Source organism: Scyliorhinus torazame, chromosome 26, assembly GCF_047496885.1.
Source record: "Scyliorhinus torazame isolate Kashiwa2021f chromosome 26, sScyTor2.1, whole genome shotgun sequence".
NCBI lineage: Eukaryota > Metazoa > Chordata > Chondrichthyes > Carcharhiniformes > Scyliorhinidae > Scyliorhinus > Scyliorhinus torazame.
The window spans coordinates 26465447-26488493 of record NC_092732.1 but is presented as its reverse complement, the minus strand read 5'-3'; the positions used below and the strand labels follow the sequence as shown (position 1 = coordinate 26488493).

At 46.7% G+C, this 23047-nt stretch overlaps 1 protein-coding gene across 1 annotated transcript in view; it reads left to right on the top strand.

Moving 5' to 3' along the window:
- LOC140402860 (tripartite motif-containing protein 46-like) overlaps positions 1-23047 on the top strand; it is a 133270-nt gene that overhangs the window by 20080 nt on the left and 90143 nt on the right.

Genomic DNA, 23047 nt, shown 5'->3' with positions numbered 1-23047 from the left:
ACACAATCCCAATGGACAAAAAACGCTTCCCATTCACTCCCATTGTACACAATCCCAATGGACACAAACCGCTTCCCATTCACTCCCATTGTTCACAATCCCAATGGACCCAAACCCCTTCCCATTCACTCCCATTGTATACAATCCCAATGGATTAAACCCCTTCCCATTCACTCCCATTGTACACAATCCCAATGGACAAAAACCGCTTCCCATTCACTCCCATTGTACACAATCCCAATGGACACAAACCGCTTCCCATTCACTCCCATTGTACACAATCCCAATGGATCAAACCCCTTCCCATCACTCCCATTGTACCCAATCCCAATGGATCAAAACCCTTCCCATTCACTCCCATTGTCTCCAATCCCAATGGATTAAACCCCTTCCCATTCACTCCCATTGTACACAATCCCAATGGACCCAAACCCTTCCCATTCACTCCCGTTGTCCACAATCCCAATGGATCAAAACCCATTCCCATTCACTCCCTTTGTACAGAATCCCAATGAATCAAAACCCTTTCCCGTTCACTCCCATTGTCCAGAATCAAAATGGATCAAACCCCTTCCCATCACTCCCATCGTACACAATCCCAATGGACGCAAATCCCTTCCCAATCACTCCCACTGTCCACAATCCCAACGGATCAAAACCCATTCCCAATCATTCCCACTGTACACAATCCCAATGGATCAAACCCCTTCCCATTCACTCCCATTGTACACAATCCCAATGGATCAAACCCCTTCCCATTCACTCCCATTGTACACAATCCCAATGGACACAATCCGATTCCCATTCAGTCCCATTGTCCACAATCCCAATGGATCCAAACCCATTCCCATTCACTCCCATTATACACAATCCCAATGGACCCAAATCGCTTCCCATTCACTCCCATTGCCCACAATCCCAATGGATCAAACCCCTTCCCATTCACTCCCATTGTACACAATCCCAATGGACATAAACCGATTCCCATTCAGTCCCATTGTCCACAATGCCAATGGATCCAAACCCCTTCCCATTCACTCCCATTGTACACAATCCCAATGGACACAAACCACTTCCCATTCAGTCCCATTGTCCACAATCCCAATGGATCCAAACCCCTTCCCATCACTCCCATTGTACACAATTCCAATGAATCAAAACCGTTTCCCATTCACTCCCTTTGTACACAATCCCAATGGACCCAAACCCCTTCCCATTCACTCCCATTGTACACAATTGCAATGGATCAAACCCCTTCCCATCACTCCCATTGTACACAATCCCAATGGACCCAAATCCCTTCCCATTCACTCCCACTGTCCACAATCCCAACGGATCAAAACCCATTCCCATTCACTCCCATTGTATACAATCCCAATGGATCAAACCCCTTCCCATTCACTCCCATTGTATACAATCCCAATGGATCAAACCCCTTCCCATTCACTCCCACTGTACACAATCCGAATGAATCAAAACCGTTTCCCATTCACTCCCATTGTACACAATCCCAATGGATCAAACCCCTTCCCATTCACTCCCATTGTATACAATCCCAATGGATCAAACCCCTTCCCATTCTCTCCCACTGTACACAATCCGAATGAATCAAAACCCTTTCCCATTCACTCCCATTGTACACAATCCCAATGGATCAAACCCCTTCCCATTCACTCCCATTGTATACAATCCCAATGGATCAAACCCCTTCCCATTCACTCCCATTGTATACAATCCCAATGGATCAAACCCCTTCCCATTCACTCCCACTGTACACAATCCGAATGAATCAAAACCGTTTCCCATTCACTCCCATTGTACACAATCCCAATGGATCAAACCCCTTCCCATTCACTCCCATTGTATACAATCCCAATGAATCAAAACCGTTTCCCATTCACTCCCATTGTACACAATCCCAATGGATCAAACCCCTTCCCATTCACTCCCATTGTATACAATCCCAATGGATCCAAACCACTTCCCATCAATCCCATTGTACACAATCCCAATGTATCAAAACCCTTTCCCATTCACTCCCTTTGTACAGAATCCCAATGGACCCAAACCCCTTCCCATCACTCCCATTGTACACAATTCCAATGAATCAAAACCGTTTCCCATTCACTCCCATTGTACACAATCCCAATGGACCCAAACCCCTTCCCATTCACTCCCATTGTATACAATCCCAATGGATTAAACCCCTTTCCATTCACTCCCATTGTACACAATCCCAATGGACAAAAAACGCTTCCCATTCACTCCCATTGTACACAATCCCAATGGACACAAACCGCTTCCCATTCACTCCCATTGTTCACAATCCCAATGGACCCAAACCCCTTCCCATTCACTCCCATTGTATACAATCCCAATGGATTAAACCCCTTCCCATTCACTCCCATTGTACACAATCCCAATGGACAAAAACCGCTTCCCATTCACTCCCATTGTACACAATCCCAATGGACACAAACCGCTTCCCATTCACTCCCATTGTACACAATCCCAATGGATCAAACCCCTTCCCATCACTCCCATTGTACCCAATCCCAATGGATCAAAACCCTTCCCATTCACTCCCATTGTCTCCAATCCCAATGGATTAAACCCCTTCCCATTCACTCCCATTGTACACAATCCCAATGGACCCAAACCCTTCCCATTCACTCCCGTTGTCCACAATCCCAATGGATCAAAACCCATTCCCATTCACTCCCTTTGTACAGAATCCCAATGAATCAAAACCCTTTCCCGTTCACTCCCATTGTCCAGAATCAAAATGGATCAAACCCCTTCCCATCACTCCCATCGTACACAATCCCAATGGACGCAAATCCCTTCCCAATCACTCCCACTGTCCACAATCCCAACGGATCAAAACCCATTCCCAATCATTCCCACTGTACACAATCCCAATGGATCAAACCCCTTCCCATTCACTCCCATTGTACACAATCCCAATGGATCAAACCCCTTCCCATTCACTCCCATTGTACACAATCCCAATGGACACAATCCGATTCCCATTCAGTCCCATTGTCCACAATCCCAATGGATCCAAACCCATTCCCATTCACTCCCATTATACACAATCCCAATGGACCCAAATCGCTTCCCATTCACTCCCATTGCCCACAATCCCAATGGATCAAACCCCTTCCCATTCACTCCCATTGTACACAATCCCAATGGACATAAACCGATTCCCATTCAGTCCCATTGTCCACAATGCCAATGGATCCAAACCCCTTCCCATTCACTCCCATTGTACACAATCCCAATGGACACAAACCACTTCCCATTCAGTCCCATTGTCCACAATCCCAATGGATCCAAACCCCTTCCCATCACTCCCATTGTACACAATTCCAATGAATCAAAACCGTTTCCCATTCACTCCCTTTGTACACAATCCCAATGGACCCAAACCCCTTCCCATTCACTCCCATTGTACACAATTGCAATGGATCAAACCCCTTCCCATCACTCCCATTGTACACAATCCCAATGGACCCAAATCCCTTCCCATTCACTCCCACTGTCCACAATCCCAACGGATCAAAACCCATTCCCATTCACTCCCATTGTATACAATCCCAATGGATCAAACCCCTTCCCATTCACTCCCATTGTATACAATCCCAATGGATCAAACCCCTTCCCATTCACTCCCACTGTACACAATCCGAATGAATCAAAACCGTTTCCCATTCACTCCCATTGTACACAATCCCAATGGATCAAACCCCTTCCCATTCACTCCCATTGTATACAATCCCAATGGATCAAACCCCTTCCCATTCTCTCCCACTGTACACAATCCGAATGAATCAAAACCCTTTCCCATTCACTCCCATTGTACACAATCCCAATGGATCAAACCCCTTCCCATTCACTCCCATTGTATACAATCCCAATGGATCAAACCCCTTCCCATTCACTCCCATTGTATACAATCCCAATGGATCAAACCCCTTCCCATTCACTCCCACTGTACACAATCCGAATGAATCAAAACCGTTTCCCATTCACTCCCATTGTACACAATCCCAATGGATCAAACCCCTTCCCATTCACTCCCATTGTATACAATCCCAATGAATCAAAACCGTTTCCCATTCACTCCCATTGTACACAATCCCAATGGATCAAACCCCTTCCCATTCACTCCCATTGTATACAATCCCAATGGATCAAACCCCTTCCCATCACTCCCATTGTACACATTCCCAATGGATCCAAACCCCTTCCCATCACTCCCATTGTACACAATCCCAATGAATCCAAACCCCTTCCCATTCACTCCCATTGAACACAATCCCAATGGACCCAAACCCCTTCCCATTCACTGCCTTTGTACAGAATCTCAATGAATCAAAACCCTTTCCCGTTCACCCCCATTGTCCAGAATCCCAATGGATCAAACCCCTTCCCATTCACTCCCATTGGACACAATCCCAATTGACCCAAATCACTTCCCATTCACTCCCATTGCCCACAATCCCAATGGATCAAACACCATCCCATTCACTCCCATTGTACACAATCCCAATGGATCAAACCGCTTCCCATTCACTCCCATTGTACACAATCCCAATGGACCCAAACCCCTTCCGATTCACTCCCATTGAACAGAATCCCAATGGACCCAAACCCCTTCCCATTCACTCCCATTGAACACAATCCCAATGGATCAAACCGCTTCCCATTCACTCCCATTGTACACAATCCCAATGGACCCAAACCCCTTCCGATTCACTCCCATTGAACACAATCCCAATGGACCCAAACCCCTTCCCATTCACTGCCTTTGTACAGAATCTCAATGAATCAAAACCCTTTCCCGTTCACCCCCATTGTCCAGAATCCCAATGGATCAAACCCCTTCCCATTCACTCCCATTGTACACAATCCCAATGGACACAAACCACTTCACATTCAGTCCCATTGTCCACAAACCCAATGGATCCAAACCACTTCCCATCAATCCCATTGTACACAATCCCAATGTATCAAAACCCCTTCCCATCACTCCCATTGTACACAATTCCAATGAATCAAAACCGTTTCCCATTCACTCCCATTGTACACAATCCCAATGGACCCAAACCCCTTCCCATTCACTCCCATTGTATACAATCCCAATGGATTAAACCCCTTTCCATTCACTCCCATTGTACACAATCCCAATGGACAAAAAATGCTTCCCATTCACTCCCATTGTACACAATCCCAATGGACACAAACCGCTTCCCATTCACTCCCATTGTTCACAATCCCAATGGACCCAAACCCCTTCCCATTCACTCCCATTGTATACAATCCCAATGGATTAAACCCCTTCCCATTCACTCCCATTGTACACAATCCCAATGGACAAAAACCGCTTCCCATTCACTCCCATTGTACACAATCCCAATGGACACAAACCGCTTCCCATTCACTCCCATTGTACACAATCCCAATGGATCAAACCCCTTCCCATCACTCCCATTGTACCCAATCCCAATGGATCAAACCCCTTCCCATTCACTCCCATTGTCTCCAATCCCAATGGATTAAACCCCTTCCCATTCACTCCCATTGTACACAATCCCAATGGACCCAAACCCTTCCCATTCACTCCCGTTGTCCACAATCCCAATGGATAAAAACCCATTCCCATTCACTCCCTTTGTACAGAATCCCAATGAATCAAAACCCTTTCCCGTTCACTCCCATTGTCCAGAATCAAAATGGATCAAACCCCTTCCCATCACTCCCATTGTACACAATCCCAATGGACTCAAATCCCTTCCCAATCACTCCCACTGTCCACAATCCCAACGGATCAAAACCCATTCCCAATCATTCCCACTGTACACAATCCCAATGGATCAAACCCCTTCCCATTCACTCCCATTGTACACAATCCCAATGGACACAATCCGATTCCCATTCAGTCCCATTGTCCACAATCCCAATGGATCCAAACCCATTCCCATTCACTCCCATTGTACACAATCCCAATGGACCCAAATCGCTTCCCATTCACTCCCATTGCCCACAATCCCAATGGATCAAACCCCTTCCCATTCACTCCCATTGTACACAATCCCAATGGACATAAACCGATTCCCATTCAGTCCCATTGTCCACAATGCCAATGGATCCAAACCCCTTCCCATTCACTCCCATTGTACACAATCCCAATGGACACAAACCACTTCCCATTCAGTCCCATTGTCCACAATCCCAATGGATCCAAACCCCTTCCCATCACTCCCATTGTACACAATTCCAATGAATCAAAACCGTTTCCCATTCACTCCCTTTGTACACAATCCCAATGGACCCAAACCCCTTCCCATTCACTCCCATTGTACACAATTGCAATGGATCAAACCCCTTCCCATCACTCCCATTGTACACAATCCCAATGGACCCAAATCCCTTCCCATTCACTCCCACTGTCCACAATCCCAACGGATCAAAACCCATTCCCATTCACTCCCATTGTATACAATCCCAATGGATCAAACCCCTTCCCATTCACTCCCATTGTATACAATCCCAATGGATCAAACCCCTTCCCATTCACTCCCACTGTACACAATCCGAATGAATCAAAACCGTTTCCCATTCACTCCCATTGTACACAATCCCAATGGATCAAACCCCTTCCCATTCACTCCCATTGTATACAATCCCAATGGATCAAACCCCTTCCCATTCTCTCCCACTGTACACAATCCGAATGAATCAAAACCCTTTCCCATTCACTCCCATTGTACACAATCCCAATGGATCAAACCCCTTCCCATTCACTCCCATTGTATACAATCCCAATGGATCAAACCCCTTCCCATTCACTCCCATTGTATACAATCCCAATGGATCAAACCCCTTCCCATTCACTCCCACTGTACACAATCCGAATGAATCAAAACCGTTTCCCATTCACTCCCATTGTACACAATCCCAATGGATCAAACCCCTTCCCATTCACTCCCATTGTATACAATCCCAATGAATCAAAACCGTTTCCCATTCACTCCCATTGTACACAATCCCAATGGATCAAACCCCTTCCCATTCACTCCCATTGTACACAATCCCAATGGACACAAACCACTTCACATTCAGTCCCATTGTCCACAATCCCAATGGATCCAAACCCCTTCCCATCACTCCCATTGTACACAAACCCAATGGATCCAAACCACTTCCCATCAATCCCATTGTACACAATCCCAATGTATCAAAACCCTTTCCCATTCACTCCCTTTGTACAGAATCCCAATGGACCCAAACCCCTTCCCATCACTCCCATTGTCCACAATCCCAATGGATCCAAACCCCTTCCCATTCACTCCCATTGTTCACAATCCCAATGGACCCAAACCCCTTCCCATTCACTCACATTGAACACAGTCCCAATGGATCAAACCGCTTCCCATTCACTCCCATTGTACACAATCCCAATGAATCCAAGCCCTTTCCCATTCACTCCCATTGTACACAATCCCAATGGATCAAACCACTTCCCATTCACTCCCATTGAACACAGTCCCAATGGATCAAACCCCTTCCCATTCAGTCCCATTTTACCCAATCCCAATGGATCCAAACCCCTTCTCATCACTCCCATTGTACACAATCCCAATGAATCCAAACCCCTTCCCATCACTCCCATTGTACACAATGCCAATGAGTCCAAACCCTTTCCCATTCACTCCCATTGTACACAATCCCAATGGATCAAACCACTTCCCATTCACTCCCATTGTACACAATCCCAATGGACCCAAACCCCTTCCCATTCACTCCCATTGTACACAATCCCAATGGACCCAAACCCCTTCCCATTCACGGCCTTTGTACAGAATCCCAATTAATCAAACCCCTTCCCATTCACTCCCATTGTACAGAATCCCAATGGATCAAATCCCTTCCCATTCACTCCCATTGTCCACAATCCGAACGGATCAAAACACATTCCCATTCACTCCCTTTGTACAGAATCCCAATGAATCAAAACCCTTTCCCGTTCACCCCCATTGTCCAGAATCCCAATGGATCAAACCCCTTCCCATCACTCCCATTGTACACAATCCCAATGGACCCAAATCCCTTCCCATTCACTCCCACTGTCGACAATCCCAACGGATCAAAACCCATTACCATTCAATCCCACTGTACACAATCCCAATGGATCAAACCCTTTCCCGTTCACTCCCATTCTACATAATCCCAATGGATCAAACCCCTTCCCATTCACTCCCATTGTAAACAATCCCAATGGATCCAAAGTCCTTCCCATCACTCCCATTGTACACAATCCCAATGGATCAAACCCCTTCCAATTTACTCCCATTGTACACAATCCCAATGGATCCAAAGTCCTTCCCATCACTGCCATTGTACACAATCCCAATGGATCAAACCCCTTCCCATTCACTCCCATTGTCCACAATCCCAATGGATCAAACCCCTTCCCGTTCACTCCCATTGAACACAATCCCAATGGATCCAAACCTCTTCCTATCATTCCCATTGTACACAATCCCAATGAATCAAACCCTTTCCCATTCACTCCCATTGTACCCAATCCCAATGGATCAAACCCCTTCCCATCACTCCCATTGTACACAATCCCAATGGATCCAAACCCCTTCCCATTCATTCCCATTGCCCACAATCCCAATGGATCAAACCCCTTCCCGTTCACTCCCATTGTACACAATCCCAATGGATCCAAACCCCTTCCCATCACTCCCATTGTACACAATCCCAATGAATCCAAACCCTTTCCCATTCACTCCCATTGTACACAATCCCAATGGATCAAACCGCTTCCCATTCGCTCCCATTGTACACCATCCCAATGGACCCAATCCCCTTCCCATTCACTCCCATTGTACACAATCCTAATGGACCCAAACCCCTTCCCATTCACTGCCTTTGTACAGAATCCCAATGAATCAAACCCCTTCCCATTCACTCCCATTGTACACAATCCCAATGGACCCAAACCCCTTCCCATTCAATCCCTTTGTACAGAATCCCAATGGATCAAATCCCTTCCCATTCACTCCCATTGTAAACAATCCCAACGGATCAAAACCCATTCCCATTCACTCCCTTTGTACAGAATCCCAATGAATCAAAACCCTTTCCCGTTCACTCCCATTGTCCAGAATCCAAATGGATCAAACCCCTTCCCATCACTCCCATTGTACACAATCCCAATGGACCGAAATCCCTTCCCATTCACTCCCACTGTCCACAATCCCAACGGATCAAATCCCATTCCCATTCATTCCCACTGTACACAATCCCAATGGATCAAAACCCTTTCCCCTTCACTCCCATTGTCCACAATCCCAATGGATCAAATCCCTTCCCATCACTCCCATTGTACCCAATCCCAATGGATCCAAACCCCTTCCCATCACTCCCATTGGACACAATCCCAATGGATCCAAACCCCTTCCCATCACTCCCATTGGACACAATCCCAATTGACCCAAATCCCTTCCCATTCACTCCCATTGCCCACAATCCCAATGGATCAAACCCCTTCCCATTCACTCCCATTGAACACAATCCCAATGGACCCAAACCCCTCCCCATTCACTGCCTTTGTACAGAATCTCAATGAATCAAAACCCTTTCCCGTTCACCCCCATTGTCCAGAATCCCAATGGATCAAACCCCTTCCCATTCACTCCCATTGGACACAATCCCAATTGACCCAAATCACTTCCCATTCACTCCCATTGCCCACAATCCCAATGGATCAAACCCCTTCCCATTCACTCCCATTGTACACAATCCCAATGGATCAAACCGCTTCCCATTCACTCCCATTGTACACAATCCCAATGGACCCAAACCCCTTCCGATTCACTCCCATTGAACAGAATCCCAATGGACCCAAACCCCTTCCCATTCACTCCCATTGAACACAATCCCAATGGATCAAACCGCTTCCCATTCACTCCCATTGTACACAATCCCAATGGACCCAAACCCCTTCCGATTCACTCCCATTGAACACAATCCCAATGGACCCAAACCCCTTCCCATTCACTGCCTTTGTACAGAATCTCAATGAATCAAAACCCTTTCCCGTTCACCCCCATTGTCCAGAATCCCAATGGATCAAACCCCTTCCCATTCACTCCCATTGTACACAATCCCAATGGACACAAACCACTTCACATTCAGTCCCATTGTCCACAAACCCAATGGATCCAAACCACTTCCCATCAATCCCATTGTACACAATCCCAATGTATCAAAACCCTTTCCCATTCACTCCCTTTGTACAGAATCCCAATGGACCCAAACCCCTTCCCATCACTCCCATTGTACACAATTCCAATGAATCAAAACCGTTTCCCATTCACTCCCATTGTACACAATCTCAATGGACCCAAACCCCTTCCCATTCACTCCCATTGTATACAATCCCAATGGATTAAACCCCTTTCCATTCACTCCCATTGTACACAATCCCAATGGACAAAAAACGCTTCCCATTCACTCCCATTGTACACAATCCCAATGGACACAAACCGCTTCCCATTCACTCCCATTGTTCACAATCCCAATGGACCCAAACCCCTTCCCATTCACTCCCATTGTATACAATCCCAATGGATTAAACCCCTTCCCATTCACTCCCATTGTACACAATCCCAATGGACAAAAACCGCTTCCCATTCACTCCCATTGTACACAATCCCAATGGACACAAACCGCTTCCCATTCACTCCCATTGTACACAATCCCAATGGATCAAACCCCTTCCCATCACTCCCATTGTACCCAATCCCAATGGATCAAACCCCTTCCCATTCACTCCCATTGTCTCCAATCCCAATGGATTAAACCCCTTCCCATTCACTCCCATTGTACACAATCCCAATGGACCCAAACCCTTCCCATTCACTCCCGTTGTCCACAATCCCAATGGATCAAAACCCATTCCCATTCACTCCCTTTGTACAGAATCCCAATGAATCAAAACCCTTTCCCGTTCACTCCCATTGTCCAGAATCAAAATGGATCAAACCCCTTCCCATCACTCCCATCGTACACAATCCCAATGGACCCAAATCCCTTCCCAATCACTCCCACTGTCCACAATCCCAACGGATCAAAACCCATTCCCAATCATTCCCACTGTACACAATCCCAATGGATCAAACCCCTTCCCATTCACTCCCATTGTACACAATCCCAATGGATCAAACCCCTTCCCATTCACTCCCATTGTACACAATCCCAATGGACACAATCCGATTCCCATTCAGTCCCATTGTCCACAATCCCAATGGATCCAAACCCATTCCCATTCACTCCCATTGTACACAATCCCAATGGACCCAAATCGCTTCCCATTCACTCCCATTGCCCACAATCCCAATGGATCAAACCCCTTCCCATTCACTCCCATTGTACACAATCCCAATGGACATAAACCGATTCCCATTCAGTCCCATTGTCCACAATGCCAATGGATCCAAACCCCTTCCCATTCACTCCCATTGTACACAATCCCAATGGACACAAACCACTTCCCATTCAGTCCCATTGTCCACAATCCCAATGGATCCAAACCCCTTCCCATTCACTCCCATTGTACACAATTCCAATGAATCAAAACCGTTTCCCATTCACTCCCTTTGTACACAATCCCAATGGACCCAAACCCCTTCCCATTCACTCCCATTGTACACAATTGCAATGGATCAAACCCCTTCCCATCACTCCCATTGTACACAATCCCAATGGACCCAAATCCCTTCCCATCACTCCCATTGTACACAATGCCAATGAGTCCAAACCCTTTCCCATTCACTCCCATTGTACACAATCCCAATGGATCAAACCACTTCCCATTCACTCCCATTGTACACAATCCCAATGGACCCAAACCCCTTCCCATTCACTCCCATTGTACACAATCCCAATGGACCCAAACCCCTTCCCATTCACGGCCTTTGTACAGAATCCCAATTAATCAAACCCCTTCCCATTCACTCCCATTGAACAGAATCCCAATGGATCAAATCCCTTCCCATTCACTCCCATTGTCCACAATCCGAACGGATCAAAACACATTCCCATTCACTCCCTTTGTACAGAATCCCAATGAATCAAAACCCTTTCCCGTTCACCCCCATTGTCCAGAATCCCAATGGATCAAACCCCTTCCCATTCACTCCCATTGTACACAATCCCAATGGATCAAACCCCTTCCCATTCACTCCCATTGTACACAATCCCAATGGATCCAAACCCCTTCCCATCACTCCCATTGTACACAATCCCAATGGACCCAAATCCCTTCCCATTCACTCCCACTGTCGACAATCCCAACGGATCAAAACCCATTACCATTCAATCCCACTGTACACAATCCCAATGGATCAAACCCTTTCCCGTTCACTCCCATTCTACATAATCCCAATGGATCAAACCCCTTCCCATTCACTCCCATTGTACACAATCCCAATGGATCCAAAGTCCTTCCCATCACTCCCATTGTACACAATCCCAATGGATCAAACCCCTTCCAATTTACTCCCATTGTACACAATCCCAATGGATCCAAAGTCCTTCCCATCACTGCCATTGTACACAATCCCAATGGATCAAACCCCTTCCCATTCACTCCCATTGTCCACAATCCCAATGGATCAAACCCCTTCCCGTTCACTCCCATTGAACACAATCCCAATGGATCCAAACCTCTTCCTATCATTCCCATTGTACACAATCCCAATGAATCAAACCCTTTCCCATTCACTCCCATTGTACCCAATCCCAATGGATCAAACCCCTTCCCATCACTCCCATTGTACACAATCCCAATGGATCCAAACCCCTTCCCATTCATTCCCATTGCCCACAATCCCAATGGATCAAACCCCTTCCCGTTCACTCCCATTGTACACAATCCCAATGGATCCAAACCCCTTCCCATCACTCCCATTGTACACAATCCCAATGAATCCAAACCCTTTCCCATTCACTCCCATTGTACACAATCCCAATGGATCAAACCGCTTCCCATTCGCTCCCATTGTACACCATCCCAATGGACCCAGTCCCCTTCCCATTCACTCCCATTGTACACAATCCTAATGGACCCAAACCCCTTCCCATTCACTGCCTTTGTACAGAATCCCAATGAATCAAACCCCTTCCCATTCACTCCCATTGTACACAATCCCAATGGACCCAAACCCCTTCCCATTCACTCCCTTTGTACAGAATCCCAATGGATCAAATCCCTTCCCATTCACTCCCATTGTAAACAATCCCAACGGATCAAAACCCATTCCCATTCATTCCCTTTGTACAGAATCCCAATGAATCAAAACCCTTTCCCGTTCACTCCCATTGTCCAGAATCCAAATGGATCAAACCCCTTCCCATCACTCCCATTGTACACAATCCCAATGGACCGAAATCCCTTCCCATTCACTCCCACTGTCCACAATCCCAACGGATCAAATCCCATTCCCATTCATTCCCACTGTACACAATCCCAATGAATCAAAACCCTTTCCCGTTCACTCCCATTGTCCAGAATCCAAATGGATCAAACCCCTTCCCATCACTCCCATTGTACACAATCCCAATGGACCGAAATCCCTTCCCATTCACTCCCACTGTCCACAATCCCAACGGATCAAATCCCATTCCCATTCATTCCCACTGTACACAATCCCAATGGATCAAAACCCTTTCCCCTTCACTCCCATTGTCCACAATCCCAATGGATCAAATCCCTTCCCATCACTCCCATTGTACCCAATCCCAATGGATCCAAACCCCTTCCCATCACTCCCATTGGACACAATCCCAATGGATCCAAACCCCTTCCCATCACTCCCATTGGACACAATCCCAATTGACCCAAATCCCTTCCCATTCACTCCCATTGCCCACAATCCCAATGGATCAAACCCCTTCCCATTCACTCCCATTGAACACAATCCCAATGGACCCAAACCCCTCCCCATTCACTGCCTTTGTACAGAATCTCAATGAATCAAAACCCTTTCCCGTTCACCCCCATTGTCCAGAATCCCAATGGATCAAACCCCTTCCCATTCACTCCCATTGGACACAATCCCAATTGACCCAAATCACTTCCCATTCACTCCCATTGCCCACAATCCCAATGGATCAAACCCCTTCCCATTCACTCCCATTGTACACAATCCCAATGGATCAAACCGCTTCCCATTCACTCCCATTGTACACAATCCCAATGGACCCAAACCCCTTCCGATTCACTCCCATTGAACAGAATCCCAATGGACCCAAACCCCTTCCCATTCACTCCCATTGAACACAATCCCAATGGATCAAACCGCTTCCCATTCACTCCCATTGTACACAATCCCAATGGACCCAAACCCCTTCCGATTCACTCCCATTGAACACAATCCCAATGGACCCAAACCCCTTCCCATTCACTGCCTTTGTACAGAATCTCAATGAATCAAAACCCTTTCCCGTTCACCCCCATTGTCCAGAATCCCAATGGATCAAACCCCTTCCCATTCACTCCCATTGTACACAATCCCAATGGACACAAACCACTTCACATTCAGTCCCATTGTCCACAAACCCAATGGATCCAAACCACTTCCCATCAATCCCATTGTACACAATCCCAATGTATCAAAACCCTTTCCCATTCACTCCCTTTGTACAGAATCCCAATGGACCCAAACCCCTTCCCATCACTCCCATTGTACACAATTCCAATGAATCAAAACCGTTTCCCATTCACTCCCATTGTACACAATCCCAATGGACCCAAACCCCTTCCCATTCACTCCCATTGTATAAAATCCCAATGGATTAAACCCCTTTCCATTCACTCCCATTGTACACAATCCCAATGGACAAAAAACGCTTCCCATTCACTCCCATTGTACACAATCCCAATGGACACAAACCGCTTCCCATTCACTCCCATTGTTCACAATCCCAATGGACCCAAACCCCTTCCCATTCACTCCCATTGTATACAATCCCAATGGATTAAACCCCTTCCCATTCACTCCCATTGTACACAATCCCAATGGACAAAAACCGCTTCCCATTCACTCCCATTGTACACAATCCCAATGGACACAAACCGCTTCCCATTCACTCCCATTGTACACAATCCCAATGGATCAAACCCCTTCCCATCACTCCCATTGTACCCAATCCCAATGGATCAAACCCCTTCCCATTCACTCCCATTGTCTCCAATCCCAATGGATTAAACCCCTTCCCATTCACTCCCATTGTACACAATCCCAATGGACCCAAACCCTTCCCATTCACTCCCGTTGTCCACAATCCCAATGGATCAAAACCCATTCCCATTCACTCCCTTTGTACAGAATCCCAATGAATCAAAACCCTTTCCCGTTCACTCCCATTGTCCAGAATCAAAATGGATCAAACCCCTTCCCATCACTCCCATCGTACACAATCCCAATGGACCCAAATCCCTTCCCAATCACTCCCACTGTCCACAATCCCAACGGATCAAAACCCATTCCCAATCATTCCCACTGTACACAATCCCAATGGATCAAACCCCTTCCCATTCACTCCCATTGTACACAATCCCAATGGATCAAACCCCTTCCCATTCACTCCCATTGTACACAATCCCAATGGACACAATCCGATTCCCATTCAGTCCCATTGTCCACAATCCCAATGGATCCAAACCCATTCCCATTCACTCCCATTGTACACAATCCCAATGGACCCAAATCGCTTCCCATTCACTCCCATTGCCCACAATCCCAATGGATCAAACCCCTTCCCATTCACTCCCATTGTACACAATCCCAATGGACATAAACCGATTCCCATTCAGTCCCATTGTCCACAATGCCAATGGATCCAAACCCCTTCCCATTCACTCCCATTGTACACAATCCCAATGGACACAAACCACTTCCCATTCAGTCCCATTGTCCACAATCCCAATGGATCCAAACCCCTTCCCATCACTCCCATTGTACACAATTCCAATGAATCAAAACCGTTTCCCATTCACTCCCTTTGTACACAATCCCAATGGACCCAAACCCCTTCCCATTCACTCCCATTGTACACAATTGCAATGGATCAAACCCCTTCCCATCACTCCCATTGTACACAATCCCAATGGACCCAAATCCCTTCCCATTCACTCCCACTGTCCACAATCCCAACGGATCAAAACCCATTCCCATTCACTCCCATTGTATACAATCCCAATGGATCAAACCCCTTCCCATTCACTCCCATTGTATACAATCCCAATGGATCAAACCCCTTCCCATTCACTCCCACTGTACACAATCCGAATGAATCAAAACCGTTTCCCATTCACTCCCATTGTACACAATCCCAATGGATCAAACCCCTTCCCATTCACTCCCATTGTATACAATCCCAATGGATCAAACCCCTTCCCATTCTCTCCCACTGTACACAATCCGAATGAATCAAAACCCTTTCCCATTCACTCCCATTGTACACAATCCCAATGGATCAAACCCCTTCCCATTCACTCCCATTGTATACAATCCCAATGGATCAAACCCCTTCCCATTCACTCCCATTGTATACAATCCCAATGGATCAAACCCCTTCCCATTCACTCCCACTGTACACAATCCGAATGAATCAAAACCGTTTCCCATTCACTCCCATTGTACACAATCCCAATGGATCAAACCCCTTCCCATTCACTCCCATTGTATACAATCCCAATGAATCAAAACCGTTTCCCATTCACTCCCATTGTACACAATCCCAATGGATCAAACCCCTTCCCATTCACTCCCATTGTATACAATCCCAATGGATCAAACCCCTTCCCATCACTCCCATTGTACACATTCCCAATGGATCCAAACCCCTTCCCATCACTCCCATTGTACACAATCCCAATGAATCCAAACCCCTTCCCATTCACTCCCATTGAACACAATCCCAATGGACCCAAACCCCTTCCCATTCACTGCCTTTGTACAGAGTCTCAATGAATCAAAACCCTTTCCCGTTCACCCCCATTGTCCAGAATCCCAATGGATCAAACCCCTTCCCATTCACTCCCATTGGACACAATCCCAATTGACCCAAATCACTTCCCATTCACTCCCATTGCCCACAATCCCAATGGATCAAACACCATCCCATTCACTCCCATTGTACACAATCCCAATGGATCAAACCGCTTCCCATTCACTCCCATTGTACACAATCCCAATGGACCCAAACCCCTTCCGATTCACTCCCATTGAACAGAATCCCAATGGACCCAAACCCCTTCCCATTCACTCCCATTGAACACAATCCCAATGGATCAAACCGCTTCCCATTCACTCCCATTGTACACAATCCCAATGGACCCAAACCCCTTCCGATTCACTCCCATTGAACACAATCCCAATGGACCCAAACCCCTTCCCATTCACTGCCTTTGTACAGAATCTCAATGAATCAAAACCCTTTCCCGTTCACCCCCATTGTCCAGAATCCCAATGGATCAAACCCCTTCCCATTCACTCCCATTGTACACAATCCCAATGGACACAAACCACTTCACATTCAGTCCCATTGTCCACAAACCCAATGGATCCAAACCACTTCCCATCAATCCCATTGTACACAATCCCAATGTATCAAAACCCCTTCCCATCACTCCCATTGTACACAATTCCAATGAATCAAAACCGTTTCCCATTCACTCCCATTGTACACAATCCCAATGGACCCAAACCCCTTCCCATTCACTCCCATTGTATACAATCCCAATGGATTAAACCCCTTTCCATTCACTCCCATTGTACACAATCCCAATGGACAAAAAACGCTTCCCATTCACTCCCATTGTACACAATCCCAATGGACACAAACCGCTTCCCATTCACTCCCATTGTTCACAATCCCAATGGACCCAAACCCCTTCCCATTCACTCCCATTGTATACAATCCCAATGGATTAAACCCCTTCCCATTCACTCCCATTGTACACAATCCCAATGGACAAAAACCGCTTCCCATTCACTCCCATTGTACACAATCCCAATGGACACAAACCGCTTCCCATTCACTCCCATTGTACACAATCCCAATGGATCAAACCCCTTCCCATCACTCCCATTGTACCCAATCCCAATGGATCAAACCCCTTCCCATTCACTCCCATTGTCTCCAATCCCAATGGATTAAACCCCTTCCCATTCACTCCCATTGTACACAATCCCAATGGACCCAAACCCTTCCCATTCACTCCCGTTGTCCACAATCCCAATGGATAAAAACCCATTCCCATTCACTCCCTTTGTACAGAATCCCAATGAATCAAAACCCTTTCCCGTTCACTCCCATTGTCCAGAATCAAAATGGATCAAACCCCTTCCCATCACTCCCATTGTACACAATCCCAATGGACTCAAATCCCTTCCCAATCACTCCCACTGTCCACAATCCCAACGGATCAAAACCCATTCCCAATCATTCCCACTGTACACAATCCCAATGGATCAAACCCCTTCCCATTCACTCCCATTGTACACAATCCCAATGGACACAATCCGATTCCCATTCAGTCCCATTGTCCACAATCCCAATGGATCCAAACCCATTCCCATTCACTCCCATTGTACACAATCCCAATGGACCCAAATCGCTTCCCATTCACTCCCATTGCCCACAATCCCAATGGATCAAACCCCTTCCCATTCACTCCCATTGTACACAATCCCAATGGACATAAACCGATTCCCATTCAGTCCCATTGTCCACAATGCCAATGGATCCAAACCCCTTCCCATTCACTCCCATTGTACACAATCCCAATGGACACAAACCACTTCCCATTCAGTCCCATTGTCCACAATCCCAATGGATCCAAACCCCTTCCCATCACTCCCATTGTACACAATTCCAATGAATCAAAACCGTTTCCCATTCACTCCCTTTGTACACAATCCCAATGGACCCAAACCCCTTCCCATTCACTCCCATTGTACACAATTGCAATGGATCAAACCCCTTCCCATCACTCCCATTGTACACAATCCCAATGGACCCAAATCCCTTCCCATTCACTCCCACTGTCCACAATCCCAACGGATCAAAACCCATTCCCATTCACTCCCATTGTATACAATCCCAATGGATCAAACCCCTTCCCATTCACTCCCATTGTATACAATCCCAATGGATCAAACCCCTTCCCATTCACTCCCACTGTACACAATCCGAATGAATCAAAACCGTTTCCCATTCACTCCCATTGTACACAATCCCAATGGATCAAACCCCTTCCCATTCACTCCCATTGTATACAATCCCAATGGATCAAACCCCTTCCCATTCTCTCCCACTGTACACAATCCGAATGAATCAAAACCCTTTCCCACTCACTCCCATTGTACACAATCCCAATGGATCAAACCCCTTCCCATTCACTCCCATTGTATACAATCCCAATGGATCAAACCCCTTCCCATTCACTCCCATTGTATACAATCCCAATGGATCAAACCCCTTCCCATTCACTCCCACTGTACACAATCCGAATGAATCAAAACCGTTTCCCATTCACTCCCATTGTACACAATCCCAATGGATCAAACCCCTTCCCATTCACTCCCATTGTATACAATCCCAATGAATCAAAACCGTTTCCCATTCACTCCCATTGTACACAATCCCAATGGATCAAACCCCTTCCCATTCACTCCCATTGTATACAATCCCAATGGATCAAACCCCTTCCCATCACTCCCATTGTACACATTCCCAATGGATCCAAACCCCTTCCCATCACTCCCATTGTACACAATCCCAATGAATCCAAACCCCTTCCCATTCACTCCCATTGTATACAATCCCAATGGATCAAACCCCTTCCCATTCACTCCCATTGTACACAATCCCAATGGACACAAACCGCTTCCCATTCACTCCCATTGTACACAATCCCAATGGATCAAACCACTTCCCATTCACTCCCATTGTACACAATCCCAATGGACCCAAACCCCTTCCCATTCACTCCCACTGTACACAATCCCAATGGACCCAAAGCCCTTCCCATTCACAGCCTTTGTACAGAATCCCAATGAATCAAACCCCTTCCCATTCACTCCCATTGTACAGAATCCCAATGGACCCAAACCCCTTACCATTCACTCCCTTTGTACAGAATCCCAATGGATCGAATCCCTTCCCATTCACTCGCATTGTCCACAATCCGAACGGATCAAAACCCATTCCCATTCACTCCCTTTGTACAGAATCCCAATGAATCAAAACCCTTCCCCGTTCACCCCCATTGTCCAGAATCCCAATGGATCAAAACCCTTTCCCATTCACTCCCTTTATACAGAATCCCAATGGAGCCAAACCCCTTCCCATTACTCCCATTGTACACAATTCCAATGAATCAAAACCGTTTCCCATTCACTCCCATTGTACCCAATCCCAATGGATCCAAACCCCTTCCTATCATTCCCATTTTACACAATCCCAATGAATCAAACCCTTTCCCATTCACTCCCATTGTACCCAATCCCAATGGATCAAACCCCTTCCCATCACTCCCATTGTCCACGATCCCAATGGATCAAACCCATTCCCACCACTCCCATTGTACCCAATCCCAATGGATCCAAACCCCTTCCCATCACTCCCATTGGACACAATCCCAATTGACCCAAATCCCTTCCCATTCACTCCCATTGCCCACAATCCCAATGGATCAAACCCCTTCCGATTCACTCCCATTGAACACAATCCCAATGGACCTAAACCCCTTCCCATTCACTGCCTTTGTACAGAATCTCAATGAATCAAACCCCTTCCCATTCACTCCCATTGTACACAATCCCAATGGATCCAAAGTCCTTCCCATCACTGCCATTGTACACAATCCCAATGAATCCAAACCCTTTCCCATTCACTCCCATTGTACACAATCCCAATTGACCCAAACCCCTTCCCATTCACTGCCTTTGTACAGAATCCCAATGAATCAAACCCCTTCCCATTCACTCCCATTGTACACAATCCCAATGGATCCAAACCCCTGCCCATCACTCCCATTGTACACAATCCCAATGAATCCAAACCCCTTCCCATCACTCCCATTGTACACAATCCCAATGAATCCAAACCGCTTCCCATTCACTCCCATTGTACACAATCCCAATGGACCCAAACCCCTTCCCATTCACTCCCATTGCACATAATCCCAATTGACCCAAACCCCTTCCCATTCACTGCCTTTGTACAGAATCCCAATGAATCAAACCCCTTCCCATTCACTCCCACTGTCCACAATCCCAACGGTTCAAAACCCATTCCCATTCATTCCCACTGTACACAATCCCAATGGATCAAAACCCTTTCCCCTTCACTCCCATTGTCCACGATCCCAATGGATCAAACCCCTTCCCACCACTCCCATTGTACCCAATCCCAAAGGATCCAAACCCCTTCCCATCACTCCCATTGGACACAATCCCAATTGACCCAAATCACTTCCCATTCACTCCCATTGCCCACAATCCCAATGGATCAAACCCCTTCCCATTCACTCCCATTGTACACAATCCCAATGGATCAAACCGCTTCCCATTCACTCCCATTGTACACAATCCCAATGGACCCAAACCCCTTCCGATTCACTCCCATTGAACACAATCCCAATGGACCCCAACCCCTTCCCATTCACTCCCATTGAACACAATCCCAATGGATCAAACCGCTTCCCATTCACTCCCATTGTACACAATCTCAATGGACCCAAACCCCTTCCGATTCACTCCCATTGAACACAATCCCAATGGACCCAAACCCCTTCCCATTCACTGCCTTTGTACAGAATCTCAATGAATCAAAACCCTTTCCCGTTCACCCCCATTGTCCAGAATCCCAATGGATCAAACCCCTTCCCATTCACTCCCATTGTACACAATCCCAATGGACACAAACCACTTCACATTCAGTCCCATTGTCCACAATCCCAATGGATCCAAAACCCTTCCCATCACTCCCATTGTACACAAACCCAATGGATCCAAACCACTTCCCATCAATCCCATTGTACACAATCCCAATGTATCAAAACCCTTTCCCATTCACTCCCTTTGTACAGAATCCCAATGGACCCAAACCCCTTCCCATCACTCCCATTGTCCACAATCCCAATGGACCCAAACCCCTTCCCATTCACTCACATTGAACACAGTCCCAATGGATCAAACCGCTTCCCATTCACTCCCATTGTACACAATCCCAATGAATCCAAGCCCTTTCCCATTCACTCCCATTGTACACAATCCCAATGGATCAAACCACTTCCCATTCACTCCCATTGAACACAGTCCCAATGGATCAAACCCCTTCCCATTCAGTCCCATTTTACCCAATCCCAATGGATCCAAACCCCTTCTCATCACTCCCATTGTACACAATCCCAATGAATCCAAACCCCTTCCCATCACTCCCATTGTACACAATGCCAATGAGTCCAAACCCTTTCCCATTCACTCCCATTGTACACAATCCCAATGGATCAAACCACTTCCCATTCACTCCCATTGTACACAATCCCAATGGACCCAAACCCCTTCCCATTCACTCCCATTGTACACAATCCCAATGGACCCAAACCCCTTCCCATTCACGGCCTTTGTACAGAATCCCAATTAATCAAACCCCTTCCCATTCACTCCCATTGTACAGAATCCCAATGGATCAAATCCCTTCCCATTCACTCCCATTGTCCACAATCCGAACGGATCAAAACACATTCCCATTCACTCCCTTTGTACAGAATCCCAATGAATCAAAACCCTTTCCCGTTCACCCCCATTGTCCAGAATCCCAATGGATCAAACCCCTTCCCATCACTCCCATTGTACACAATCCCAATGGACCCAAATCCCTTCCCATTCACTCCCACTGTCGACAATCCCAACGGATCAAAACCCATTACCATTCAATCCCACTGTAC